We start from the raw sequence: 26,680 nt of genomic DNA on the forward strand, positions 1-26,680 counted from the left end.
ATTTGTTCTGAATACGCCATCTCAATGATTTATTGCTAGATTAAAAATAAAACAGATGCAGTTTTTAAATTCCTCTTTTCGTTTTGGTTGCTAATCCTTTGTGTTATATCAGGGCTGACCAAATATGTGGTAGTGGAGGCCCCTCATACCAAGAAATATGAAAACAACTGATTTAAAGTGCAGGAAATGAAAGTAATTATTTCATATTCTTAGGATTTGACGAGAGTTTATCTAATGTGAATCTACCTGGAAAGGAAGCAAATAAATGCATCTTCAATCTAATTAGTATTGAGTATTTTTAATATGTTACGGTTGTGCATTGTGATTACATATTTAAGTATTTTAATATTTACATCTTTGTAGCGATATAGCTACATAGAAAACATCCAGCATCCATAATGACGGTAGGTTGTAAGATTGGGATGACCCCTTACATTATGGGAGGATCACTGAGTAGATAACAAGGGGAAGAAACTGTTCCTGAGTCTCGTGGATCATGCTTTCAAGCTTTTGTTTCTTCAGCCTGACTGGAGAGAGAAGAGGGAATGACCGGGTGGAAAAGGTTGTTGATTATTTTGGCTGCATTCTCGGAATAGCGTGAAGTTAGATGAAGTCAATGGTGGGCTGGCTGTATTGGACTGGGCTACATCTACAACTCCCTGCAATTTCTAGTGTAGGAAGGAACTGCAGATGCTGGTTTAAACAGGAAATACACAGAAAATGCTGGAGTAACTCAGCAGGACAGGCGAGCATCTCCCCAGGTACTTTCCCCTGCAACCGCAGGAGATGCAACATCTCTCCCTTTGCCTCCCCCTCGATTCCATCCAAGGACCCTGACAGTCTTTTCAGGTGAGGCAAATGATCACTTGCACCTCCTCCAACCTCATCTGCTGTTCCAGGTGTCAACTTCTGTACATCGTTTTGCTGAACACCTTCGCCATAACGTACCTGATCTTCCGATTGCTCAGCACTTTAACTCCCCCTTCCATTCCTAATCCGACCTTTCTGTCCCGCCCACTCCCCTGACATCAGTCAGAAGAAGGGTCTCGACCTGAAACGTCACCCATTCCTTCTCTCCAGAGATGCTGCCTGTCTCGCTGAGTTACTCCAGCATTTTGTGTCTACCTAAAGCAATTACTTTTTCAGGAAATTACTCTTTGTTCAATTCATGGTAAATCAATTCTTGCTGTTTTTAAAAAATTCTGCTTTAATGATTGGGAGGGTTGTGTCCACAATGGTTACCTGTATGGTGTAATTATATACTGCAGGCAAGAATCATTATACTTCAGTGTTTTCATACAAGAAAGTTTTTCTTTTAAACCATAGATTTAAAATGAAAACGGGGAAGTTATATTTTGTATATTTAAGAGCAGAACACTTGGTTTAATGATAAGGACCACTTCTCTGGTGTAGCTGAGAAAGAAGTGTGTTTAACCATATAGGTATAGATTTCAAAATATTATCTTGCATTAGTCCATCTGACCTAATTGCTCTGTTGATTTGTTCTATTGTACATTTCCATCTCATTTCAGTTTATCTTTGTGTTTGGGCTTAGTGATTCCTTTGCATATTAAAAACTTTGTGTAGATGCCAAAAATGTCTCTGCAGACTCACAGTGCGACATTTTCTGCGGAGCATGTTCCAGAATTGCACATTGGTGTCTGATACTCAGAACCTAGACATTGCGACTTTCGCAGGGATTATTTTTAAAACTTGAAATGAATCTAGCAACTATTCTTATGATATTACCTTTGAAACATTTGTGTATTTCCCTTTGATGACCCGAGCCGTATGGCAGTTCTGTCTTTCTAAAAGCAATGTGCCTTTCATCAACAGAACAATTGCAGTTCAGTGAATAACATGCCTGCCAAAACTCCCATTGAGCAGAAGATTTGGTCAGAAATTCAAATTTAGTAATATTTCTAAAATACATTTTAATAAGAGGGAAGAAATAAAGTATCCAACAAAACCTTTTTTTATTTTACAAACTTTTAATTCCTTCTTTAATGAGCGAGTAATCAACAAATTTGGGTATCAATGGCTATCTGGGAATCATCACCATCAACATTCTGGCAGTTGACATTAACCAGTAATTCAACTGAACATAAATGCCAAAAGTAGTGGAGCTGATCAGAGGCTCTGTATACTTTGCTAAACAGCTGAGCTTGAAACTCCCCAAAGGCTCTTTGTCTCTTCCAAGATGAGCCATATGAGTGATGGAATATTCTTCACACTCCTGGATGGAATAGTTGTAACAGAATTCAAGAAATATGATACGACCCAGGACAAAATGTTTAATCAGTTGTCCATCCACCATCTTAAGCATCTAACGTGGCCACTAATGACAGAGTACACTGCCACGGCTCTCAATCCTGCAACCACTTAGTAAGTCACGGGGAGCAGATTCAAGTATATTGGTCTTGCTTGATTGTTGCCACGTCTGAACTTCATAATTTCCATTTAACGAGTGGGATGGGAGTATTTCCACCAGGGGAGACTGCAGTCAAGCCCTCAACTTTTCGAAGACATCTTGGGAAAGAAAAGAAGATATGGCCTCGCAAGCAGCATTTATAGCCCCAGTATGAATGTTTTAAAAATTGAGGTGTAGGCTAATGACATGATTTCTAGAAGATTGACAATATATTCATTTTTCTGCCAGCCTCATGGAAATTTAGCCAAGCACAGATTCATAACCAGCACTCGACATAGATCCCTTTCCATGTTGGCCCCCTGAAGTAGTTGTTATTAAAGATGTGTTCTTCAGTTTAAGCTTCTCTGGTGCTGGGGCCAGATTGGGTGTTTCTTTTTGTTATTTAACAAATATCCAAAAAATATATCTTCCTTTTATGATGTAGTTAAAGTTACAGCTACATTGATAATAGACACAAAAAACGAGAGTTACTCGGCAGGTCAGGCAGCATCTCTGGAGAAAAAGAGATTCGGTGACGTTTCGGGTCGAGACCCCTCTTCAGACTACATTGATATATAGGTAATATTGTGGTCAGAGTCAGGTTCCTGAGTGTGATCTATGTGTGCGTTCAGTGCCTGGGTCAGGATCATGGGGAGCTGTGCTGGAAGATGAATCAATCAATAGACAACAGACAATAGGTGCCTTCGAGCCAGCACCGCCATTCAATGTGATCATGGCTGATCATTCTCAATCAGTACCCCGTTCCTGCCTTCTCTCCATACCCCTGACTCCGCTATCCTTAATCCTAAAGCTAGTTGATCTCCTTCTGTTCGGATGCAGTAAATTATAAACAAACCCTGTGTGTTTCGATAAGCTGAAGCTCAGAAGCTAAAGTGCACATTGTTGTTGTTTTATCCATGGAGGGTTTGACCCTGAATGTCGTTGCAGCCTATGTGTCATGGCTGGTAGCTTCCCCTCTACCATAGCTGAGACCCTTCATCTAAACTGGTGTCCTCACTTTACTTAAACATTATTGGACTGCGTAGGTAAATGCAGTAGCTGCAAAAAAAGATCAGACCTTGAGTGTCCTACATTCAGTCTTGATCCAAAATATCGACAATCCATTTTCTCCCACAGATGCTGCCTGGTCTCCTAAGTTTCCTCAGTAGTTGTTCTCATTTTTGCAAAAAGAAACTGTTGCCTTTGACAAACGTTCAAGAATTGGAGGAAAGGAGATAGATTTAAGGTGACTGGGAAAAGAACCAGAGGTGATGTGATTAAAAACTTGTTTTTCCATCGAGTAGTTAGCAACCGAAATGTGTTACCAGAATGGGTAGCAGAGACAGATTTCAAAAGGGAATAGTATTGGAAAGAACAAAATATTGCAAGTCTATGGTGACCTGCTGCACTGTTATTGTGGAAAGTCAGCTTGGATTGAAAAGCTGGAAGGTATCCTGAGTTGTTACCAGTCCAATAACTATTTCAATGTCTGCAGCTCCAGCAACTTTCAAGAAGCTCAATGCTATCCAGGACACAGCAGTCTGTTTATTTTGGCACCTTCTGACATCATCCTAAATATTAACTCCCTTCACCTTTGGCACACCATGGTTACAGTCTGAGCAATTTACAATGTGTAGCTAAGAAACTCACTTAAACTTCTTTCTTGGCAACTCACAAACTCACAACTCCCAGCTAGAAGGTTATGGAGAGCAGGCAAATTTAGTCACCACCATCTGTAAGTTCCCCCAAGTCACATGGCATTCTTACAAAGCATATTGATATTCCTTAATCTTTGATGATTTAAAGCCTTAGAAATCCCTATCTAAAGATACTGAGTACCTTTTCAACAATGAGCACAACAGTTTAAGGCAGCAAGCTCCACTTGGAGGCAATTGTGAACGATGAAAGTGAAATGAAGATGGCACAACGTCATTTGGCCTATATCAGTCAGAACTTGTCCCGATATATAAGCAGCCATAATTGGAATGGAGATGATAAGATATACTAGTGAGAATAATAAAGTAAATACTTGAAAAAAATGAAATTACTTAAGCGCAAAAACAAATTCCCACTACATCAGCAGTGAGCAACGTCGCATATTTTAGGCCATTGTGTTCTGAAGAATTGATTGCTCATTGATAACTCCAGCATCTTCTATATACTAAAACTCTCGTTTGTTTGTTCCTGAACTTCAGCCGAAACGGTACACGATTGCGCGACAATTTTAGGCCCACCTAACTCACCGTCATCCCTTTGGTGCTAATGGAAGAAGTTTCATTGAAATCGGTGTTATTTTTTAAGTTATTCACATTTTAAAGTTTAAATCTATCTCCTAGGGAAGGAAGGGGGGAGGGAGGGAGGGATGGGGGGGGGGGGGAGGAGGTGGAGGAGGGGGAGGAGGGTGCTGCACCAATGCAGGAGAGGTTTGGGCCCAACGGGTCCACTTAATTACTAAAGTCTGTCTGTGTTCTACCCAAATTACTACTTAGTCATCCCAATGTGCCTGATGCACCCAGTTACATCATCTATCAAAGTAACTTAAACTTGCTTGCCAATGTACAATTCTGATTGCAAAGAAACAAGCAATTAAAGAAAAATTAGCTATTATTCATTTTAGGACCCTGCCATTCCTGTGCCTTTGAAGTTGGTAAGAATAATAAAAATAGGAAATGCTGGAAAGAGGCGAGAAAAGCTTATTAGTCTGCTGGAGGGCAGCGAGTGGTATCAACTCTATCTCTGACAGAGTAAAACTGGGGATAAGCAATAAATAGGGCTATCTGGTCAATAGGTGAATGGGTGCAGTTAGAGAGTGGGAACATAGGCAAAATGATATGGAAGACAAAACAGTAAGGAGGAGGATAAAACCATCAAGCTGACATGATATAGATGGATGAAGCTATTCCAGTGACAAATTCAGAAGCATAAGATGTTCGAACTGATGGTGAATTTCCCCAGTTTCACACTTCCATACCCATTCCAAGAGGAACTAGGTTTTGAGCACTTGTGGAAAAATACATGACATGCCATGCCATTTCTTATGGAATAAGTTCATGGGGTTATTTTATGGTGGGGCCTCCTGCAGTTTCTCATTTGCACTTTTTATCAGATGATGTTGCACACTGATTTGAAGACGTTGGGTGTTCAGCCAGTATTTAACCATCAATCAACATCATCAAAATCAATTACACGGTAATTTATTTCACCATTGTTTCTGGCATCTTACTGTGTTGTTCCTTGCTGCATTTTGTACATGACAACAGTGACCACACTTCGTATTTAATCATCTGTTACTTCAACCCCCCTCCTTAGATTGTAAAAGGTTCTGGATAAATGCTTACATATCCCTTTCTTTAATTAATTGCTTGCATTCAGGAGCTTCGCACAAAGTGGTCAGACTTGTAAATGATATCAGCCTAAAGGGAACAATCAGATCTGGAGAGACTGCCAGAACAAGTTAGAATCTTATGATGGATGGGTCAGTTATAGTGTAGTGACTGAACACAAGTTGAGAAACAAGAAAACGTATGATCTTCTGAATGAATGCATTTCAGAGGAGATTCACTGGGTTGATTCATGAGATGAAGGTTAGAATTATCAAGAAAGCTTAAGTTGGATCGGGTTAGGAAACATTCAAGTTTAGGAAAACGAGAGGTGTTCAACTAGAAGCAGATAAGATTCTGAGTGGGCTTGATAAGTAAGTGCTGAGAGCATGTTTTCTCCATGATGTGATCTAGAAGTGAGGGTATTGTTATAGAATGAAGGTTTAGCCATTTGAGACAGAGATGAGGAGGAATTTCTCCTCTCGAAGAGTCATGTACCATTGGCATTATCCACCCCAAACAAATGTGGAAGCTGGATGACTGAATATGTTCAAGGCTGAGAGTTGCGCATTTTTCATAAACGGGGGCAATGATAAAACTACTGAGGCCAAGATCAGACCTGCCATGATTTTCTTGAAAGGTGGAGCACATTTGAGGAGTCATCAGGTCTTTCCCTTGCTCCCATTGCTTATGTTAAGGTGAAAAATAAGGTTGAGAAAAATTTGAGGTGATGCTTATCATTTTTCACCAGAAGTATCTATAAATATTAAACAAAAGACTAAGTGCTGGAGTAACTCAGTGGATCTGGCAGCATCTGTGGAGGCAATGGATAGGTGATGTTTTGGGTCAGGACAGTTCTTCAATCATCTGCAGTCTGAAGAAGGGTCCTGATCTGAAACACCGTCTATTCATCCACTCCACAAATACTGCCTGACTTGCTGAGTTAATCTTGCATTTTGTGTTATGCTCAAGATTCCATTGTCTGCAGTTCCTAGTGCCGCTAAGTATTAAACCATTGGTTAGTATCTTAGATTTTCAGCATAGTACTACACTGGATTCACTACTCGCTTCCATAATCCACTGACAATAGTGTACATTGGTCATGAGTTAAATATTTTAAAGTAAAATGAACAGCAAAATGAAGTTAGTCTGCTAAGAGTTTGCTCAAGTTACCCGAGGTTATGCCCACCATTTTTTCTGTTCACTCTTCGGGATGTAGCAAACAGAGTAATCACTAATTGAAAGTTTGTACGTTTGCTGAGGTCCAGGAGGATGTGTACTCTTTTTTTAGTTTTGTAAAAGTTTACATTTACTGTTGCCAATGTGAGACTTTACATAGAAGTTAATTCTTCTTTGCGTCTGACTGCATCATTCAATCAGTTAAGTTTTCCACAAATTAGAAGACTGGGGTTACTGGGTGAAAGGTTATCCTTTTCAATGGATGTCATTGAATGTATATTCAGATTCAGAAACATGAAAAATAAGACTGGGAGTAAACTATTTGGCCATTTCATCCAGCACCATTTAATACTATAATGTCTAATCATTAAACCAATGCCATATTCTCATTCCCTCCCCATACCCCTTGATTCCTTTTATGTCAAGAATTTTATCCATCTCCTCCTTAAATACATTTAATGACTTGGCTCTGTGTCAGAAGTTCAACACCTAGTGAAAGGAGAGATTTCTCTTTAACTCAGCTTTAAATCTCTTGGCCTGTGATTTTACTCCAGTGACTGTGACTCCTCATTCTAGACACCCAGCCAAGAGAAACATCCTCCCTACATTAGTCTGTGTAACCATGTCAGAATCGTGTTAGTATCAGTTAGATCCCCGGTAATTCTTCTGAACTCAAGTGAAACAAACCCAGTTGACCTAATCTTTCTCTCCTCACAGCAATGCCTCACCACAGCAGACAGTTTGGTGAACCGCATTGTATTTTCTCAATGAGTATGACAATAGACAATAGACAAAAGGTGCAGGAGTAGGCCATTCAGCCCTTCGAGCCAGCACCGCCATTCAATGCGATCATGGCTGATCACTCTCAATCAGTACCCCGTTCCTGCCTTCTCCCCATACCCCCTCACTCCGCTATCCTTAAGAGCTCTATCCAGCTCTCTCTTGAAAGCATCCAACGAACTGACTTTTCTTGGGTAAGGAGACCAAAATTGCACACAGTGCTCCTGGCATGGCCTCACAAAGATCCTGCATAAGGTAGCAAGACATTTTTACTCCTGTGCTCATTTTCCCTTGAAATACTTTCTTAAGTCTATCATTTAAAGAGATGTCCTGACCTGAAACATCACCTATCCATATTCTCCAGGGATGCCGAATTACTCCAGCACTTTGTGTCTTTTCTTTTGTAAACAGAATTTGCTGTTCCTTGTTTTTACTATTTGTTTTAACGTTGTACTTGCGTTAAAACACAAAGTGCTGGAGAATCTCAAAGCGTCAGGCAATAAAATGTGGAGAAAATGGACCGGCAATGTTTTGGGTTAGGACACTTCAGACTGATTGTAGTAGGAGCTAGAAAACTGGGGAAAAAGATGGGAGCAGAGCAAAGCCTCGCCAGTGATAGGTGGATACAGGCGAGGGAAGATTGGATTAACAGAGTCTGTGACAAAGGAGACAGAAGTGTGTCAGATAAGGAGAGAAGAGGGGTAAAATGTAAAACCAGAGGTAAGATATAGGTGGAAGGGGACAGGGACGGGGTGAGAGGTGATATAAAAGGGAAGTAAGAAACTTAGGGGATGGAAGATGAATGTACAATGGGTGACTGGGTGTGTGGGACATAGTAGAAGTAACAGGTGCGCACCGTTGGTGAGGGGCGGGGGTGGTATATTACTTGAAATTGGGTTGTAATACATACCTTGCGCTGTAGGCTACGTCAGTGGAATACGTGATGCTATTCCTCCTAGTTGCTTGTAGCCTCACTCTGGCAATAGAGGAGGACAAGGACAGAAAGGGTTTGGGAAATGTGAACAAGAGTTAAAATGGTTAGTAACTGGGAGATCCAGCAGGCCTTGGTGCACAGAATGCAAGTGTTCAAAAAAAAGTCACCTATCCTGTGCTTGGTGTCACTGAAAAGAGGCCACGGTGGAAATGCCGATTGAAGTAGACAAAATTTGAAGAGGTGTAAGTGAACCTCTGACTCATGTGGAAATGCTGCTATATTCCCTGGGTATAAGTGAGAGAGGAGGTGCAGGGATAGGTGTAACGTCTCCTACCTGGGGAGGGGGCGGGTTGGGTGGGAAGGGATGAGTGAATCAGGAGTTGCTGAAGGAGTGGTCTCTGCAGAAAGCAGACAAGGGGTGGGGAGGATAAAATGGGGTGCGGATCATAATGGAGGTGGCAGAAATATCGGAGAATGTTGTGTGGATGTAGATGGTAATGAGATGAAGGGTGAAGCCCAGGGATCGCTATCCTTGTTTTGTCTTGAAGTAGAGGAAGGGAGAGCAGAACTGAGGGACACAAGAGACACGAGTAACGGATTTGTCTAAAACTGCAGGAGGGAATCCTTCTCAGATGTCGTCTAGTGAAAGCCTCATCTTGGGAGCAGATGCGGTTGATATGGAGAAATTGAGAGTAAGGGATGCCTTCTTTGCAAGAGGTAGAATGGCGAAGGTGTAGCCAAGGTAACTGGGAGTCAGTGGGGTTGTGGAAGATGTCAGTTAATAGTCTGTCCCTTGCGTTGGAGTCAGAGAGATCAAGAAAAGTGTGAGATGTCACAAATAGTCCAAGTGAATTGAGGGCTGGGTGGGAATTAATAGTAAAGTTGATGAAATCTACAAGTTCTACACGGGTGCAGAGGACAGAAAGCATTGAGCTTGTCCAGGATCGATGCTTCATTCTCATAGAATAGGGAGAGGTTGAGCAGGCTAGGACTCTACTCCTTGGAGCGCAGGAGGATGAGGGGTGATCTTGTAGAGGTGTACAAAATCATGAAAGGAATAGATCGGGTAGACGCATAAAATCTCTTGTCCAGAGTAGGGGAATTGAGAACCAGAAAACATAGGTTTAAAGTGAGAAGGGAAAGATTTAATAGGAACCTGAGGGGTAACTTTTTTATACAAAGGGTAGTGGGTGTATGGAACGAGGAGGTAGTTGAGTCAGGTGCTATCACAACATTTAAGAAACATATAGACAGGTACATGATAGGACAAGTTTAGAGTGATATGGGCCAAACGCAGGCAGGTGAGACCTGTGTAGATGGGACATGTTGGTCGGTGTGGACAAGTTGGGCCAAAGGGCCTGTTTCCACATTGAATGACTCGATAACTTTGAACTTTCTTTGGTTTTGCCTTGTTGGAGGTTATGGCACGCAAGCCCTGACACAGCTGCAGATCATCCATCTTAACCTACAGTTTAGGCCTAAAGTGTCTCTGCTTTTCTGATAGCCATATCAAAGTCCTACCTGGACTTAAGAGTCTTACAGCATTGAAACAGGTCCTTCGGCTCAACTTGTCAATGCCGACCAAGGTGCCCCATTTACACTAGTCCCGTCTGCCCCTATTTGGCCCATATCCGTCTAAACCGTTCCTATCTCTGTACCTGTGCAAATACCTTTTACATGACTTCCAAATGATTTCCCTTATGACCCTGAATTGGTAGACTTGAATACCTAAGATCTGGTCATTGGTAGATTGCAGGCTTCCTGGTTCTTGGTTCTTGATCCTCGAAAATATTCAAAATGGAATTTAAACTGGAGGTGGCGGAGTATGGACTTAAGCAAGAAGGACTTCTTGGCGAAGAAGAGCTACCTTAAATTTAGTTGCTTCTGGTTCAGTAACTATATTAGGGTGAAGACTATTCCATGCTTTAATTGTGCAAGGGAAGAATTAATTGCTCTACACATCTGTTTTGGTAGCTGGTATCTCGAATTGAATCGAATGCCCTCGTCTGCTCCTGATAGTTTTGGGTTTGGTATAGATTTGGTAATCTATGTCGAGCTGACCATTTAACATTTTGTAAAATGTTAAACGGTGGGGTTTACGTCTGTCTTGGAGCGGGTTCCACCCCAATGAATTTAGAAGTTTAGTAACACTCGCTTCTCTCTCATTTGTAACAAGTCTGTGGACACATTCGATGGAAGAATTGTTTCTATTTGTGTAAGGATATTATATGATGTTTCGCCTGGTTTCCTCCTCCTGGATCATCCAAGGCTTCTGGTGATGGAACACTTGGATGGTCTTGGTTGGAAGGCACAACTTCAGTTATTTCCTTATGAAGTCGGTAACTACCATGACATATTTGTTTAGGTCCATCCATGAACATTGCCCTGCCTACCAACACCAAGCAAACTTACCTGACCAACTCTGTGCAATCCTCGTTACTGGAACTGTTCTTCAGTCACTACTAAACATGATTCCCCTTTCATAAATTGACATAAACTTTTGTCTAATTCCATTTGATATTTTCCAAGTGTTCTATTTTCTTGCTCTTCATAATATTCTCCAGTTTTCCCTCTATCATTGATGTTAGTCTAACATAGTTTGAAGTATTTAGGCAGAAAAAAATGGGGGTAAAAATTACACTGTAGTGATCTGCCATTAGATGTCACTGTTGCATAGATTTGTAAATTGCTAATAACCATTTGCTTCTTGATTAAAAATATAAATGTAAATATTTTCACTACTTGCATGAATTCTATTTTCAAACATTCTTCACTAATAGACATCATGACCCTAACATGGGGAGGCTTCAAGGTGCCTGTTCAATTAGGTAACTTTCTGTGTTGCATTTTATAGTGAAGGGAAGTAAAAAGCAATGGGAGGCTGCGTTGCTGGCCAGTAATATGAGCTCACTTTCTATAAGGAGCTCCATTATTGTCACATGTGCTTTATACAAAGAAAATTAGCATAATCTACTGGTCTTATTTCCTGAAGTTATTTGTTAAATCAAGTTTCAGAAGCACAGATTTGAACAGTGACATTTAGTTGCATGTGGCAATAATTTGTGGAAGATGTGAGTGTTGTAAATTAATATTCTGTTTTTATCCAAAGTTTTGCCCAGATTGTCACTTATTGTATCATTTGTGGTTGCAGCAAATGGCTGCTGTTGCAGCAGATTCCTTTCAGGTTTCCACAGCTCTCCGCGATTTGGTTGTACTGTGGAAGTATTTGAAGGGACAATCAGATACAACCACACTGACAGCTGAAACATTGTGTAAGGATTCCGTAATACCTCAGATTTTTAATATACCAATTGGCATATTCAAAAAGGCTGTTTTTCTTACCATCTTTTAAAAAGAGCTGTCAGAGAAGTCACCCTGCTCTTGGCTAATTAGGGATGAGTAATAAGTACTAGCCTTGCCATCACCATCCATATCTTGTAACTGCTTTGAGCAATTACATGACGAGATCTTTATAATGTTAAATCAGCCAGTCAATAATTTATAAATGCATCAAGCAAGTGACAATTGCATCATTTTCGAGAGACAAAACACCGTCATTTTCTCCATAGTAGAAACACATCATCTGGCCAAAGCATAAAACTTTCTCACTGATTTACAGAATTGACAAGGATCCATGTGTCCCAAATCCCATAAACATGCCACTTAATTTCAGAGAAAAAAATTAAAGACATCAGTATTGCTGATAGATTGGCCAAGGTGTTGTCACTTAACAAATGTTCAGTTGTTGGCTCATCACAGAAATGTCGATTTGTGCGAGTGGTAATCATTTGGTAGAATGCAAGCTCCCTTCAACACACTACATCATCTTGATTATTCAAAAAGTATGAGTGTAAGGTTGTTGAGAGAGAAAGTCGTACTAACAAATCTCCAAATCTCCATACTGTCCACATCCTAAAAGTACTTTGAGCAGTTATGTGACCAGGCCTTTACACGTCAGGGAATGCTATTATACAATAAACAGTTTTTCCTTTTCAGTCACAGAACAAATCCTGCCTCTAGAGTTTCCCAATTAAAGAACCATTTCCAATTCAAATATAAAACTAATGTTAGTAGAGAAGAAAATTGGGCAATTTACATTATGGGCAGCAGAACCTCAGAGGCTGGTGATGTTGAATATCTTCCATATTGCATGGTTGTAACATGATATCGGAAGTGAGCAAAAAAAATACAGGGATATGTTCTCTTCTACCAGTGGTACATGCAAAGAAGACTGTAAGGAGCTAAAAACATGCATGGATTAATGCGAGAGGCAAAGAGGATGGTGGCTGAATCCCGGAAAAGATACCAAGTAACTTGGACTTTGTTCATTTATTTTTTTTATGTACATTTTTGCATACCCTCACTTCCTATAAGGCACAACAAAGTAGCTCAAATAACAGTGAGGCATCACTCCCAGACAAACTCAATTCTTTGAGAGAGTGGTTACAACACATATCCTGCCTTACCAAGGATCTGGACCCACTCCAATTTGCCTACCGCTGCAACAGATCAACAGGGGATGTGATCTCCCAGTCTGTCCACTCTGCACTGGAGCACTTGGACAACAAGAACATATACATCAGGCTACATCATCACATAGACATCATCACTTACAGATAAGGAACTGCCGATGCTAGTTTACAAAAAAAAGACAAAATGTAGGAGTAACTCAGTGGGTCAGGGAGCATATCTGAAGAACATGGATAGGTGAGGTTTTGGATCAGTGCTCATCTTAAGACTGATTGTGTTGGGGGGGAGGGGCAGAACAAAGTCTGGCAGGCAATAGGTGGATACAAGTAGGGGGTTTATTGATAGGTAGATGGTTGGACAATGGCCAGAGACACAAATACCATACAATAGATATGAGACAAAAGGATTGAAGAATTGGAAATTGTGAAGCTAGAAAAGGAATGTAGGTGGAGGGGGAGTTGAGAAATAGGTCTGGGTCAGAGTGGGGCACAGGGGAGTGAGGGGGGAGAGAAGAAAGGGGGGGTGGTTTGATAGTTACCTAAAATTGGAGAATTCAGTGTTCACAAACATTGGGTTATAAGCTATCCAGGCAAAATACGTCTTTGCAGCAATCAGCAGCAGCCAGCAGCAATCAGCAGCAGCAGCAGCAGCACCAAGCTGTGTTGCTTGGGTAGTATTGTGTGGGGATAGTAAGGAGTAAGACCTGTGTGATCTCCCGGACAAGTTTCGATCACCTAGCTTGGGGTCGGAGAGGAATTTCCCGGATTTTTTTTCTCCCAAATTGGCCTGGGTTTTTTATCCAGCGGCCGGGCGGTAGGTTTAGTAACCGAGCACGGGGCTTTGTTTGGGGAGTATGAGTGCCAGGGCAGTTTATTGTTCTGGGTGTCGGATGTGGGGAATCTGGGAGTCTGATAGTCTTCCAGACATCCACATCTGCGCCAGGTGCGACGAGATGGGGCTCCTAAGGGACCGTATTAGGAACCTGGAGCGGCAGATTGATGACCTCCGTCTGGTCAGGGAGAGTGAGGAGATAGATAGGAGTTACAGAGAGGTGGTCACTCCAAAACCACGGGAGGTAGACAAGTGGGTCACGGTTAGGGGGGGGCAAGGAACAGAGGCAGGGACTAGGGAGTACCCCGGTGGCTGTACCCCTTGGAAATAAGTACTCCTGTTTAAGTACTGTTGGGGGGAACAGCCTACCTGGGGGCAGCGACGGCGCCCGGGCCTCTGGCAAGGAGTCCGGCCCTGTTGCTCAGAAAGGTAGGGAAAGGAAGAGGAGAGCGATAGTAATAGGGGACTCTATAGTGAGGGGGTCAGATAGGCGATTCTGTGGACGCAGTCGGGAGACCCGGATGGTGGTTTGCCTCCCTGGTGCCGGTGTCTGGGATGTGTCTGAGCGTGTCCAGGATATCCTGAAAGGGGAGGGAGATGAGCCAGAGGTCGTGGTACATATAGGTACCAACAATATAGGTAGGATAAGGGAAGAGGTCCTGAAAGGAGAATTTAGGGGGCTAGGAAGAGAGTTAAAAAAAAGGACTTCCAAAGCAATAATCTCAGGCTTACTGCCTGTGCCACGCGATAGTGAGAATAGGAATGGAGTGAGGTGGAGGATAAATACGTGGCTGAGGAACTGGTGCAGGGAGCAGGGATTCAAGTTTCTGGATCATTGGGACCTCTTCTGGGGGAAGTATGACCTGTACAAAAAGGACGGGTTGCATCTGAACCTGAGAGGAACCAATATCCTGGCGGGGAGATTTGCTAAGGTAATTGCGGAGACTTTAAACTAGTACGGTTGGGGGGAGGGACTCAAACACAGATAGCTAATAGGCAGTGTGTGAGGCAGGAGGCAGAAAAGGGAAACACTCAGACCCAATATGTAGGAGAGAAAGAAGGGAAAAGAAATAAACTGAGAATAAGAAATGATGGGTCCCTTAAATGTGTATATTTTAATGCTAGGAGCATTGTAAGAAAGGTGGATGAGCTTAGAGCCTGGATTGACATCTGGAAGTATGATGTTGTGGCGATCAGTGAAACATGGTTGCAGGAGGGTTGCGATTGGCAATTAAATATTCCAGGATTTCATTGTTTCAGATGTGATAGAATCGGAGGGGCAAGAGGTGGGGGTGTTGCATTGCTTGTCAGGGAGGATATCACAGCAGTGCTTTGGCAGGACAGACTAGAAGGCTCGATTAGGGAGGCTGTTTGGGTGGAACTCAGAAATGAGAAAGGTTTAGCAACACTTATAGGGGTGTATTATAGACCGCCAAATAGGGAACGAGAATTGGAAGAGCAAATATGTAAGGAGATAGCAGATATTAGTAGTAAGCACAGAGTAGTGATTGTGGGTGATTTCAATTTTCCGTATATAGACTGGGAATCACATTCTGTTAAAGGGCTGGATGGTTTGGAGTTTGTAAAATGTGTGCAGGATAGTTTTTTGCAGCAATACGTAAAGGTGCCTATCAGAGAAGGGGCAGTGTTGGACCTCCTGTTAGGAAATGAGACGGGTCAGGTGACGGAGGTATGTGTTGAGGAGCACTTTGGGTCTAGTGATCACAATGCCATTAGTTTCAATATAATTATGGAGAAGGTCAAATCTGGACCAAGGGTTGAGATTTTGGATTGGAGAAAGGCTAATTTTGAGGAGATGAGAAAGGATTTAAAAGGAGTGAAATGGAACTTTTTGTTTTATGAAAAGGATATAATAGAGAAATGGAGGATATTTAAAGGTGAAATTTTGAGAGTACAGAGTCTTTATGTCCCTGTTCGGTGGAAAGGAAAGAATAATAAATTGAAAGAGCCATGGTTTTCCAGGAAAATTGGACACTTGGTTCGGAAAAAGAGGGACATATACAATAAATATAAGCGGCAGGGAGTAAACGAGGTTCTTGAGGAATATAAAGAATGTAAAAGGAATCTTAAGAAGGAAATTAGAAAAGCGAAAAAAAGATATGAGGCTGCTTTGGCAAGTAATGTAAAAGTAAACCCCAAGGGGTTCTACAGATATGTCAATAGCAAAAGGATAGTGAGGGATAAAATTGGTCCATTAGAGAGTCAGAGTGGACAGCTATGTGCTGAGCCGGAAGAAATGGGGGAGATATTAAACAATTTCTTTTCTTCGGTATTCACCGAGGAGAAGGATATTGAATTATGTGAGGTAAGCGAAACAAGTAGAGTAATGATGGAAATTATGAGGATTAAAGAAGAGGAGGTACGAACACTTTTGAAAAATATAAAAGTGGATAAGTCTCCAGGTCCTGATAGGATATTCCCTAGGACATTGAGGGAAGTTAGTGCAGAAATAGCAGGGGCTATGACGGAAATATTTCAAACGTCATTAGAAACGGGGATGGTGCCGGAAGATTGGCGCATTGCGCATGTTGTGCCTTTGTTTAAAAAAGGTTCTAAAAGTAAACCTAGCAATTATAGACCTGTTAGTTTGACGTCTGTGGTGGGAAAATTAATGGAAAAGATACTTAGGGACAATATATATAATTATTTGGATAAACAAGGCCTGATTAGAAACAGTCAACCTGGATTTGTGCCTGGAAGGTCATGTTTGACTAATCTTCTTGAATTTTTTGAAGAGGTTACCAGGAAAATTGATAAGGGCAAGGCTGTGGATGTTGTCTATATGGACTTCAGTAAGGCATTTGACAAGGTTCCACTTGGAAGGTTGATTAAGAAGGTTAAATCGTTGGGTATTAATAGTGAGGTTGCAAGATGGATTCAACAATGGCTGAATGGGAGATACCAGAGGGTAATGGTTGACAATTGTATGTCAGGTTGGAGGCCAGTGTCTAGTGGAGTACCCCAAGGATCTGTGTTGGGTCCACTGTTGTTTGTCATTTACATAAATGATCTGGATGATGGTGTGGCAAATTGGATTAGTAAATATGCAGATGATACTAAGATAGGTGGTGTAGTTAATAATGAAGTAGAGTTTCAAAGTCTACAGAGAGACTTGGGCCTTTTGGAAGGGTGGGCTGAAAGATGGCAGATGGAGTTTAATGCTGATAAGTGTGAGGTGCTGCATTTTGGTAGGACAAATCAAAATAGGACGTACAGGGTAAATGGTAGGGAATTGAGGAATGCAGTGGAACAGAGGGATTTGGGAATAACTGTGCATTGTTCCCTGAAGGTGGAATCTCATGTGGATAGGGTGGTGAAGAAGGCGTTTGGTATGCTTGCCTTTATAAATCAGAGCATCGAGTATAGAAGTTGGGATGTAATGTTAAAATTATACAGGGCATTGGTGAGGCCGAATCTGGAGTATGGTGTGCAGTTCTGGTCGCCAAATTATAGGAAGGATGTCGACAAAATGGAGAGGGTACAGAGGAGATTTACTAGAATGTTGTCTGGGTTTCAGCACTTAAGCTACAGAGAGAGGTTGAACAGGTTGGGTCCTTATTCTTTGGAGCGTTGAAGATTGAGGGGGGACTTGATAGAGGTTTTTTAAATTTTGAGAGGGACGGACAGAGTTGACGTGGGTAGGCTTTTCCCTTTGAGAGTGGGGAAGATTCCAACAAGAGGACATAGCTTCAGAATTGAGGGACAAAAGTTTAGGGGTAACATGAGGGGTAACTTCTTTACTCAGAGGGTGGTGGCTGTATGGAATGGGCTTCCGGTGGAAGTGGTGGAGGCTGGCTCGATTTTATTATTTAAGAGTAAATTGGATAGGTATATGGATAAGAGGGGATTAGAGGGTTATGGTCTGAGTGCAGGTAGATGAGACTAGGTCAGGGAGAGTGGTCGGCGTGGACTGGTAGGGCCGAACGGGCCTGTTTCCGTGCTGTAGTTGTTATATGGTTAAGAGGTGTTGATTCTCCAGTTTGTATGTGGCTTCATTCTGACAATGGAGGAGACCCAGAACAGAAAGGTCAATATAGGAATGTGATGAAGAGTAAAATGGTTAGCAATCAGAAGATCCAACAGCCATTTGTCGATTAAGCGCGGGTTCGGTGAAATGGTTGCCGAGTCTACACTTGGTCTCGCCGATGTACATGAGACTATGTCGGGAACACCGGATGCAGTAGATGACGTTAGACGAGGTGCATGCAAACATTTGTCTCACCTGGAAGGACTGCTGGGGTCCCTGGATGGAGGAGAGGGAGGAGAGGGAGGAGGTATAGGGTCTCATTGATTTCATTAACTTTACCATTAACTTCCACCCTGTACCTAAATTCACAGAATATCCCTGACATCTCTCCCTTTTTTTGAATTTCCCTGTTTCCATCATACCCTGGTTCTGTAACCCGAATGCCCAGGTACAAGGAGGCTGTAAATAGTGGTAGATGTTGCCAACAGGTTACTAGCCTCCCCACTATCAACAGGATCAACAGAAGGACTGAGCTAAAAAGGCAGCTAATATCATCAAAGACCCACAGCACCCAGACCATGCACCTCATCTTCTGCAACTTTCATCAGGAAGAAGGTACAGGAGCCTGAAAACCGTGAACTGCAGGTTCAAGGAAAGCTTCTTCCCAGCAACCATCAAGTTCTTGAACACTGCACAACATTAACCACTACCTCAACAGCTATATTCACTATGGAAGATAGACACAACGTGCTGGAGCAACTCAGCGTGCGAGGCAGCATTGCTGGAGAAAAAGGATGGGTGACGTTTCGGGTCGGAACCCATCAGACTGAAAGTAGAGGGGGTGGGGGCAATTGGAGGTAGAAAAAGGCCAGAACAAATCAACACCGACAACAGATGACCAAGAAAGGGTGTCTACATCTGCAGTTCCTTCCTACACATATGCACTATGGACTTTGTTTTAGTTGCACTTCCTACTTTGGTTTTTGCACTATCATGGTCTGGTTACGTAGTATTACTGATTATTTATTTATTGTCTTCATAATTATTGCATATTTATTTGTTGGTTTTGCATTCATGGGCCTGTAATGCTGCAGCTGGTAAGAATTTAATTGTTCCGTTAGTGGTGCATATGACAATTAAATGCTCTTGACTCTTGAAACTTGCCCATAACAAAATAATTGTCCGAGCAAGAAACAGCTGCCCCATCTATTTTACCAGATCCAGTTTGTAACAGAAACTTGAGAGACATCATTCTGGCAGTTCCAGACTATAAACTGTAAATGTATTTTGAAAGTTTCATGGCATGTTGCAGACTAAGTGGCTTGAAGGGTTCAATCTGTCAAATTTACGAGAACATAGAGATGTTATTGGCTATTTAAGCTCAAAACAAATTCTCACATTCCTTTTGTCATTTTTCCATTTATCTCTTTCCCAGTGATCATTTAACATACTCTGTCCAACAAAGTGATGGAGGATTGGAAAAGTTAACCTTTCCAAAAACATTTCCATTTCCATACACAGACGATTTTACCCTGTGAAGTTTCGTTCTTTAATATACCTGAAGTATATAAAATTATGAGGGATATAGATAGAAACTTTTTCCACAGAATGATAATGTCAAAGATAGGCATAGCTTTAAGGTGAGATGGATAACATTTAAAGGAGATATGCGAGGCAAATATCTTTATACCGGGGGTAGTCATTGCCTGGAACAGGCTGCCAGGGCTGGTGGGGGAGGCAGATATGAGAGTGGCATTTAAGTGGTTTTTGGATGAGTGCATGAATATGTATGGAATGGAGGAATATGGATCATGTGCAGGCAGAGGAGATTAGTTTAACTTGTATTATGTTCGGCATGGACATTGTGGACCAATGGGCCTATTCCTTTACTGTACTTTTCTCGGTTCTATGTTCTATTTTGCATTTAAGAGGACTTTGGTTAGACGCATTTGAATATTGTGTGTCGTTCTGGTTACCCCATTACAGGAAGGATGGCTTTGGCGAAGATGCAGAAAAGGTTTGCCAGGATGCTGCCTGGATTACAGGGTATTAGCCATAAGGAGAGGTTGGAGAAATCTGGATTATTTTGTTTACAGTGTCAGAGATCAGAGCAGACCTGATAGAGGAATATGGATCACATGTAGGCAGAGGCGATTCATTTAACTTGGCATCATGTTTAGCACTGACATTATGGACCGAAGGGCCTGTTCCTGTGATGTACTGTTCTATGTTCGAGTGCAGAACATAAAACTGTATTCTGCTGTATATATATTACATGCAATTCATTATGTATACAGACTTCACTGTGATTGCAGATAATCAAGTCGGGCTTTTGGCTGCTAATTAGTGATGGTTGTTGGAGATTTTATTGATCATAATGCATGTGTCAGGAAGAATTGGTGAAGTACAGTTGTCTTGAGATTGATGTCACATTTAATCCAACTTGACAATTGAACTTTAAACTTTATTCTTTCTTTGCTAACAATGTTATATCAGACTTTTTCTTTGGTAATCCTCTCTTGAGGTCCATACTCTGCTTTTAGGCCCAACTAATACTTTTCAAAACATTGAAAAAAACTAGTTTTATTAAACCTTTGGTTTTATTTTCATGCCAATTTTTACATATTTCATAAAGAATCAAAATACTCTTGGCATCTGGCCACGAGTTGAATTATTCTGTGATTGTATAATTGTGTTTTGTGTCCAACCAGTGTAGCTTGAGCCCTTTAAAAAAAAATGTTACTGAGTATTTTGAAGTTAGTTTACGAACAAAGAGTGTTTTTCTTTCTCGAGTATATGGTGTTTTTTTATGAATTGTGCCCATGTCCAGTGAATGAAATTAATCAGGTGGTGTGTCACGGTCTGGAGTTTATTTGGTTGCCTTAAATTCTGATGTTCAGAATTAGCTTGTCTTTGAAGTTTTCTTCAAAGATTTTTGGGGGAAAATCCCTTTCTCCTTGGTCTGTGCACAGAAACTGATGTCAGCAAAAACATAAGATCTTCACTTTGAACCAATTGTTGTATTAAAGTGTTTGTCATTTTACCCTAATAAAAGTTTCCGTATTTATAGTCTGCAAAATGAAAGAGATTGGTCCCATATATAGAATATATTCTTCTCAAATTCTTTCAGATGAAATATTACACTTGTTCTATTCCATAGTTTATCATGTAGTGTCTCAGACATGGAAAAAGTCCCAAGGAACGTTTCAGAAACATATCCATCAAAAGGAGAGGGCCATACAAAAAGGCAGGAGCCTTTTTTGCTTCTGCCAAGAGAAGTAAAAGTACTGCTTCATTGAGATTTCTCATCAATTAAACCTGTACAACTGAATATTTGAATTTAGGTTAAGGTTACAATACGATACGATACGATAGAACTTTATTTATCCCAGGAGAGAAATTAGGATAATAAAATTGGGATACCTCTTGATCATAAATTTAAGATCATACAACTAAAAAAAGAGAGATACTTTGAGATTTCTTCCATTTAGGGTGGATTTGCCTCTACTTTCCAAAAGTAATATTGCAATATGCTAACCCACTGCTCACATTATTGCCCCTATATTTTATTGAAACCAAAGGTGAAGAAATAGACCTTTCAGCCCGACAAGCCTTTTTGACCACTCAGGTTGATTATAACTGATCTATAACCACCAAAGTTCCTTATTCTTCAAGTCTCTTGCCTAACTAAAATATATCTATCTCACTCTCAAAACTTTCAATTAACCCAGCATCCACAGTAATATGGTAGGAAATTCTAGATTTTTACTACGCTGTTTTTGGAAAAATGTTCTTAACGTTTGTGTTTATAAACATGAACAGCATCTATGCCAGAGCAGTTGGTAGTATGGAACACCAGCTTGCCCAGTTCAAAACAACAATATGTAAGAAGTCCTGCAGATGTATACAGAACATTGGTTCTGGTTCTGGGATTAACTCTTGAATGTACCGGCAGGGTCGAGTTTGGTGTATAAGCAGTCTCTTGAAATTGGGTGTGAAGCATTACAAGATGAATAGGGCTAGTATAGGGGGTGAGGAGAAGGTAAATATAGAGGGAAAAAATGGTCAGATTGGGAGGCAGAACAAGAATGCCCCAGCACAATGGGGTAGGGCAAGTCTGAACGGCATTAATTTTAATGCAAGGAGTATTGGAAGCAAGGGGGATGAATTGAAGGTGTTACTGAACACATGGGAGTACGACATTGTTGCCATTACGGAAACATGATTGATGGAAGGGCAGGACTGGCAGCTCAATATTCCAGGATATAGAATCTTCAGGAGAGACAGAGAGCAGGGAAAAAGGGGAGGGGGTGTTGCAGTATTAATCAAAGAATCTATTTCTGCTGTAAGAAGGGATGACATATTAGCGGGTTCCTCAAATGAGGCTATTTGGGTGGAATTGAGAAATAGAAAAGGGGCATGCACCTTACTGGGTGTATACTACAGACCCCCAAACAGTCAGAGGGAAATAGAAGAACATATTTGTAGGCAAATCTCGGGAGTGTGTGAAAACAACAGGATAGTAATAGTAGGGGATTTCAACTTCCCGAATATTGATTGGGATAGCCAAAGTGTCAAGGGCCCAGAGGGTGCAGAGTTCCTAAGGGTCATCCAGGAGGGCTTTTTGAGCCAATATGTTGAAAGTCCAACAAGGGAGGGGGCGGTATTGGACTTAATCTTGGGAAATGAGGCCGGACAGGTGGCTGAAGTGTCAATAGCAGAGCACTTTGGTGACAGTGATCACAATTCAGTGATATTTAAGGTGGTAATGGAAAAGGATAAAGAGGGACCAGAGGGAAAATTTCTAAATTGGGGCAAGGCCGATTTTAATCTGATAAGGCAGAAGTTGGCCCTGGTGGACTGGGATCAGCTTCTCGTGGGGAGGACCGCATCAGAACAGTGGGAGTTATTCAAAGGAATAATTGAAAAAGTACAGAGGAAGCATGTTCCCCTAAAGTTTAAGGGTGGGACAAACAAGTCCAAAGAACCTTGGATGTCGAACGATATAGTAGGATTGATTCGGAAAAAAAGGGGGGCTTTTGGAAGGCATAAAGAACTTAAGGCATAGGCATCATTAGAGGAATACAGAAGGTGTAGGGCGGTTCTTAAAAAAGAAGTTAGGAGAGCAAAAAAGGGCCATGAGATAGCACTAGCGGACAAAATAAAAGAAAATCCCAAAGTGTTCTATAAGTATATCAAGGGTAAGAGGATAACGAGGGAAAGAGTGGGCCCATCAGGGACCATAGTGGAAAGCTGTGTGTGGAGCCAGAGGATGTAGGAGATGTTTTAAATTATTTTTTTGCATCTGTTTTTACGAGGGAGGTGATGTGGACTTAGAAATGGAGCAGGAGGGTTGTGATGTTCTTGAGCATATTGCTATTGACAGGGAGACGGTGCTAGAGGCTCTGGCAGGCTTAAAAGTGGATAAGTCTCCGGGCCCTGACGAGATGTATCCCAGGATGCTGAGAGAGGCAAGGGAGGAGATTGCGGGGGCTCTGGCACAAATTTTCAGAGCCTCTCTTGCAACAGGGGATGTACCGGAGGACTGGAGGATAGCTAATGTGGTGCCATTATTTAAAAAGGGCAGTAGAGATAAACCTGGGAACTACAGACCGGTCGGTGAGTCTGACATCGGTGGTGGGGAAGCTGCTAAAAAAGATTCCGAGGGACAGAATCAGTCTTCACTTGGAGGATCGAGGGTTAATTAAGGATAGTCAACATGGCTTTGTTAATGGAAGTTCGTGTCTGACTAACTTGATTGAGGAGGTAGATGGGGGTAGTGCAGTGGATGTGGTATACATGGATTTCAGTAAGGCTTTTGACAAGGTCCCACACAGGAGACTAGTCAAGAAGGTAAGAGCCCATGGGATCCAGGGCACCTTGGCAAAATGGATAAAAAACTGGCTTAGTGACAGAAGGCAGAGGGTGATGGTAGAAGGTTGCTTCTGTGACTGGAGGCCGGTGTCCAGTGGGGTGCCGCAGGGATCGGTGTTGGGTCCCTTACTGTTTGTAATCTACATTAATGATCTGGATGTCAACGTACAGGGCATGATCAGCAAGTTTGCAGATGACACAAAGTTAGGGGGGGTGGTGAATAGCGAGGAAGGGATCTGCAAGCTGCAGGAAGATATAGATGAGATGGTCAGATGGGCGGAGCAGTGGCAGATGGAATTTAATCCTGAAAAGTGCGAGGTGATGCACTTTGGCAGAAATAACTTGGAGAGGGAGTACACCATGAATGGAAGGACCCTAGGGAAGACAGGGGTACAGAGGGACCTTGGAGTACAGGTACACAAGTCCTTGAAGGCAGCAGGACAGGTGGACAGGGTGGTCAAAAAGGCATATGGGTTACTGGCCTTCATTAGCCGGGGCATCGAATATAAAAGTAGGGGGGTAATGATGGAATTGTACAGAACACTGGTGAGGCCGCAGCTGGAGTATTGTGTACAGTTCTGGTCACCACATTATAGAAAGGATGTGATAGCTTTGGAGAGGGTGCAGAGGAGATTCACCAGGATGCTGCCAGGGATGAAGGGCCTCGGCTATGAGGAGAGACTGAGCAGACTGGGGTTGTTTTCCCTGGAGCAGAGAAGGCTGAGAGGGGACATGATTGAGGTGTACAAGATCATGAGGGGCATAGATAAGGTAGATGGCGGGGAACTTCTTCCACTGGTGGAAGGTTCAACAACGAGGGGACATAGATACAGGGTAAGGGGAGGGAGGTTTCGGGGGGATGTGAGAAAGAACTTTTTCACCCAGAGGGTGGTTGGAGTCTGGAACTCACTGCCTGGGGTGGTGGTGGAGGCGGGAACACTCACAACGTTTAAGAGGCATTTGGATGGGTACTTAAAATGCTACAACATTCAGGGCTACGGTCCAAATGCGGGAAAATGGGATTAAAATTAGACTGTTTGGTAATGGGCGGCGCGGACACGATGGGCCGAAGGGCCTCTTTCTGTGCTGTAGGACTCTATGACTCTATGACTCTATGAGAGCTGATTGCTCTCGAAATGTTTGAGTCTATTATAACAGTATAACAGTATAACAGAGCTTTATTTGTCGTTCGGCACCGAAGTACCGAACGAAACTACATAGCAGTCATAGAAAAAAAGAACACAAGACACATAACCCCAACACAAACGTCCATCACAGTGACTCCAAACACCCCCTCACTGTGATGGAGGCAACAAAACTTCCACTCTCTTCCCCACGCCCACGGACAGACAGCTCGTCCCCGACCGACCCAAACTACCACAGATTGTAATTTGTCAATTCAGTGAAAGTGGCTTCGGCTTTGTTTCTACCTACAATATGCATCACACAATATTTCCCATTAATCTTCCTCAATGAGTCCTGACAATGGAAATTATAAACAATTATTCCGTCATGTGTTTGTTGAACATATCAACAATTTGCATAATTTGGTGAAGAGTGGAGCAATAGGCCCTTGTTTTATGTACATGTTTTAAATGGAAATTGTGTTTCATTTCTGCTTCCGAGGTACGTTTAATCAATTCTCAGACTGCATTGTTTTACGCTTGTATAATTTATTCTTGGAAAATGTTTTTTCTGTCTGTATCACTTGTTACAGGCTTTCAGTAAATGCACTCCATTCTCATGATTTATTTAATCAATTATTGAATATCAATCCATGTGATTATTTAGTCCATTCCCCATTCTCTCTCTTTCCAGCTTTCATGTGGCATCATATCAGATTGGAATGCTGGAGAGAAGGAAAACAGGAATGTACACCAGATAATGCAGAAACTGAGAAGTGTTGAATGCAACCTAGTGCTCGTTTAGGACATGAGGGTGTATCGTGCTTATTGGCACATCTGTACTTCATTCCATTTTATTTTATGACAGAGTCATCATCACATACAGGATTTTGAAATTGTTCACAGTATGGTGTATTATAATTATAGTCTCATGGTTGAGGAATAGCCACTGATTGCATCAAAGTACTTTAATCTATTGATCTTTCATCTTATCCAACACTCATATTCTGTAGGAATTCAGCAACCTTAGTCCTTTTGCATGTTAGGTTGCTGAGACTGTTACAGGATAATACTCTTCCTGCTATGCTTTCTCTATGATTAAGTAGTGTTCCAGTGCTTCCTATGGTGAATTATGACAATTGTGTTTTTTTCCCCGTTTTACCTCTGCCAATATTTCTGGACAGGAAACCAAATATTTTGCACAGTGCTGAGTAATGCGTGCTGGCAGCCCAGATACTGACTTATTTTTGTTGGCCTAGAGTAGTCTCATGCTTTATTTTCAGCAGAAGTTCCAGCACAAATTATAATAAATAGTTTTTGAAGGAGGAAAACATCCGTTGTAGTCTGGAGCAACTTCCCATCTCTTCCTCCTATAACAAAACTTGCTGGAATTATACCTATTTTGGAGGTAGGGTGCTTGGAAATGTTACAACTCTCTCTCTCTGACTGTCAGGATGTGACATCAGCAGTTTGTAAGTTTGTGTATAGGTTGTCGTAGAAGATCAGCCTTATAACCCGAACAGAATGATCGGGCCTGATTAGTGGTCTTCCACCCCTCCCTCCAGACTTGTGCATTCACCCTATTTATTCTCATGATTTTATACACCTTTATAAGATGACCCTCAGCCTCATGCACTCCAGGGAATAAAGTCCTAGCCTGTCCAATCCCCCCCCCCCCCTATAGCTGCACCCAAAATGGCCAATGACATTCTGAGACAGTGAGGAAGTTCTAACGTTCCAAATCATTTTCATACATTCTACCATGTCATG

The 26,680-nt window shown here is 41.8% G+C and overlaps 1 protein-coding gene across 2 annotated transcripts in view; it reads left to right on the forward strand.

Annotated features, from left to right (window-relative positions):
- Positions 1-26,680, forward strand: part of ppil2 (peptidylprolyl isomerase (cyclophilin)-like 2) — a 210,992-nt gene that overhangs the window by 151,730 nt on the left and 32,582 nt on the right. The window lies entirely within an intron of this gene.

This window comes from Rhinoraja longicauda, chromosome 25 (assembly GCF_053455715.1).
Source record: "Rhinoraja longicauda isolate Sanriku21f chromosome 25, sRhiLon1.1, whole genome shotgun sequence".
NCBI classification, from domain to species: domain Eukaryota; kingdom Metazoa; phylum Chordata; class Chondrichthyes; order Rajiformes; family Arhynchobatidae; genus Rhinoraja; species Rhinoraja longicauda.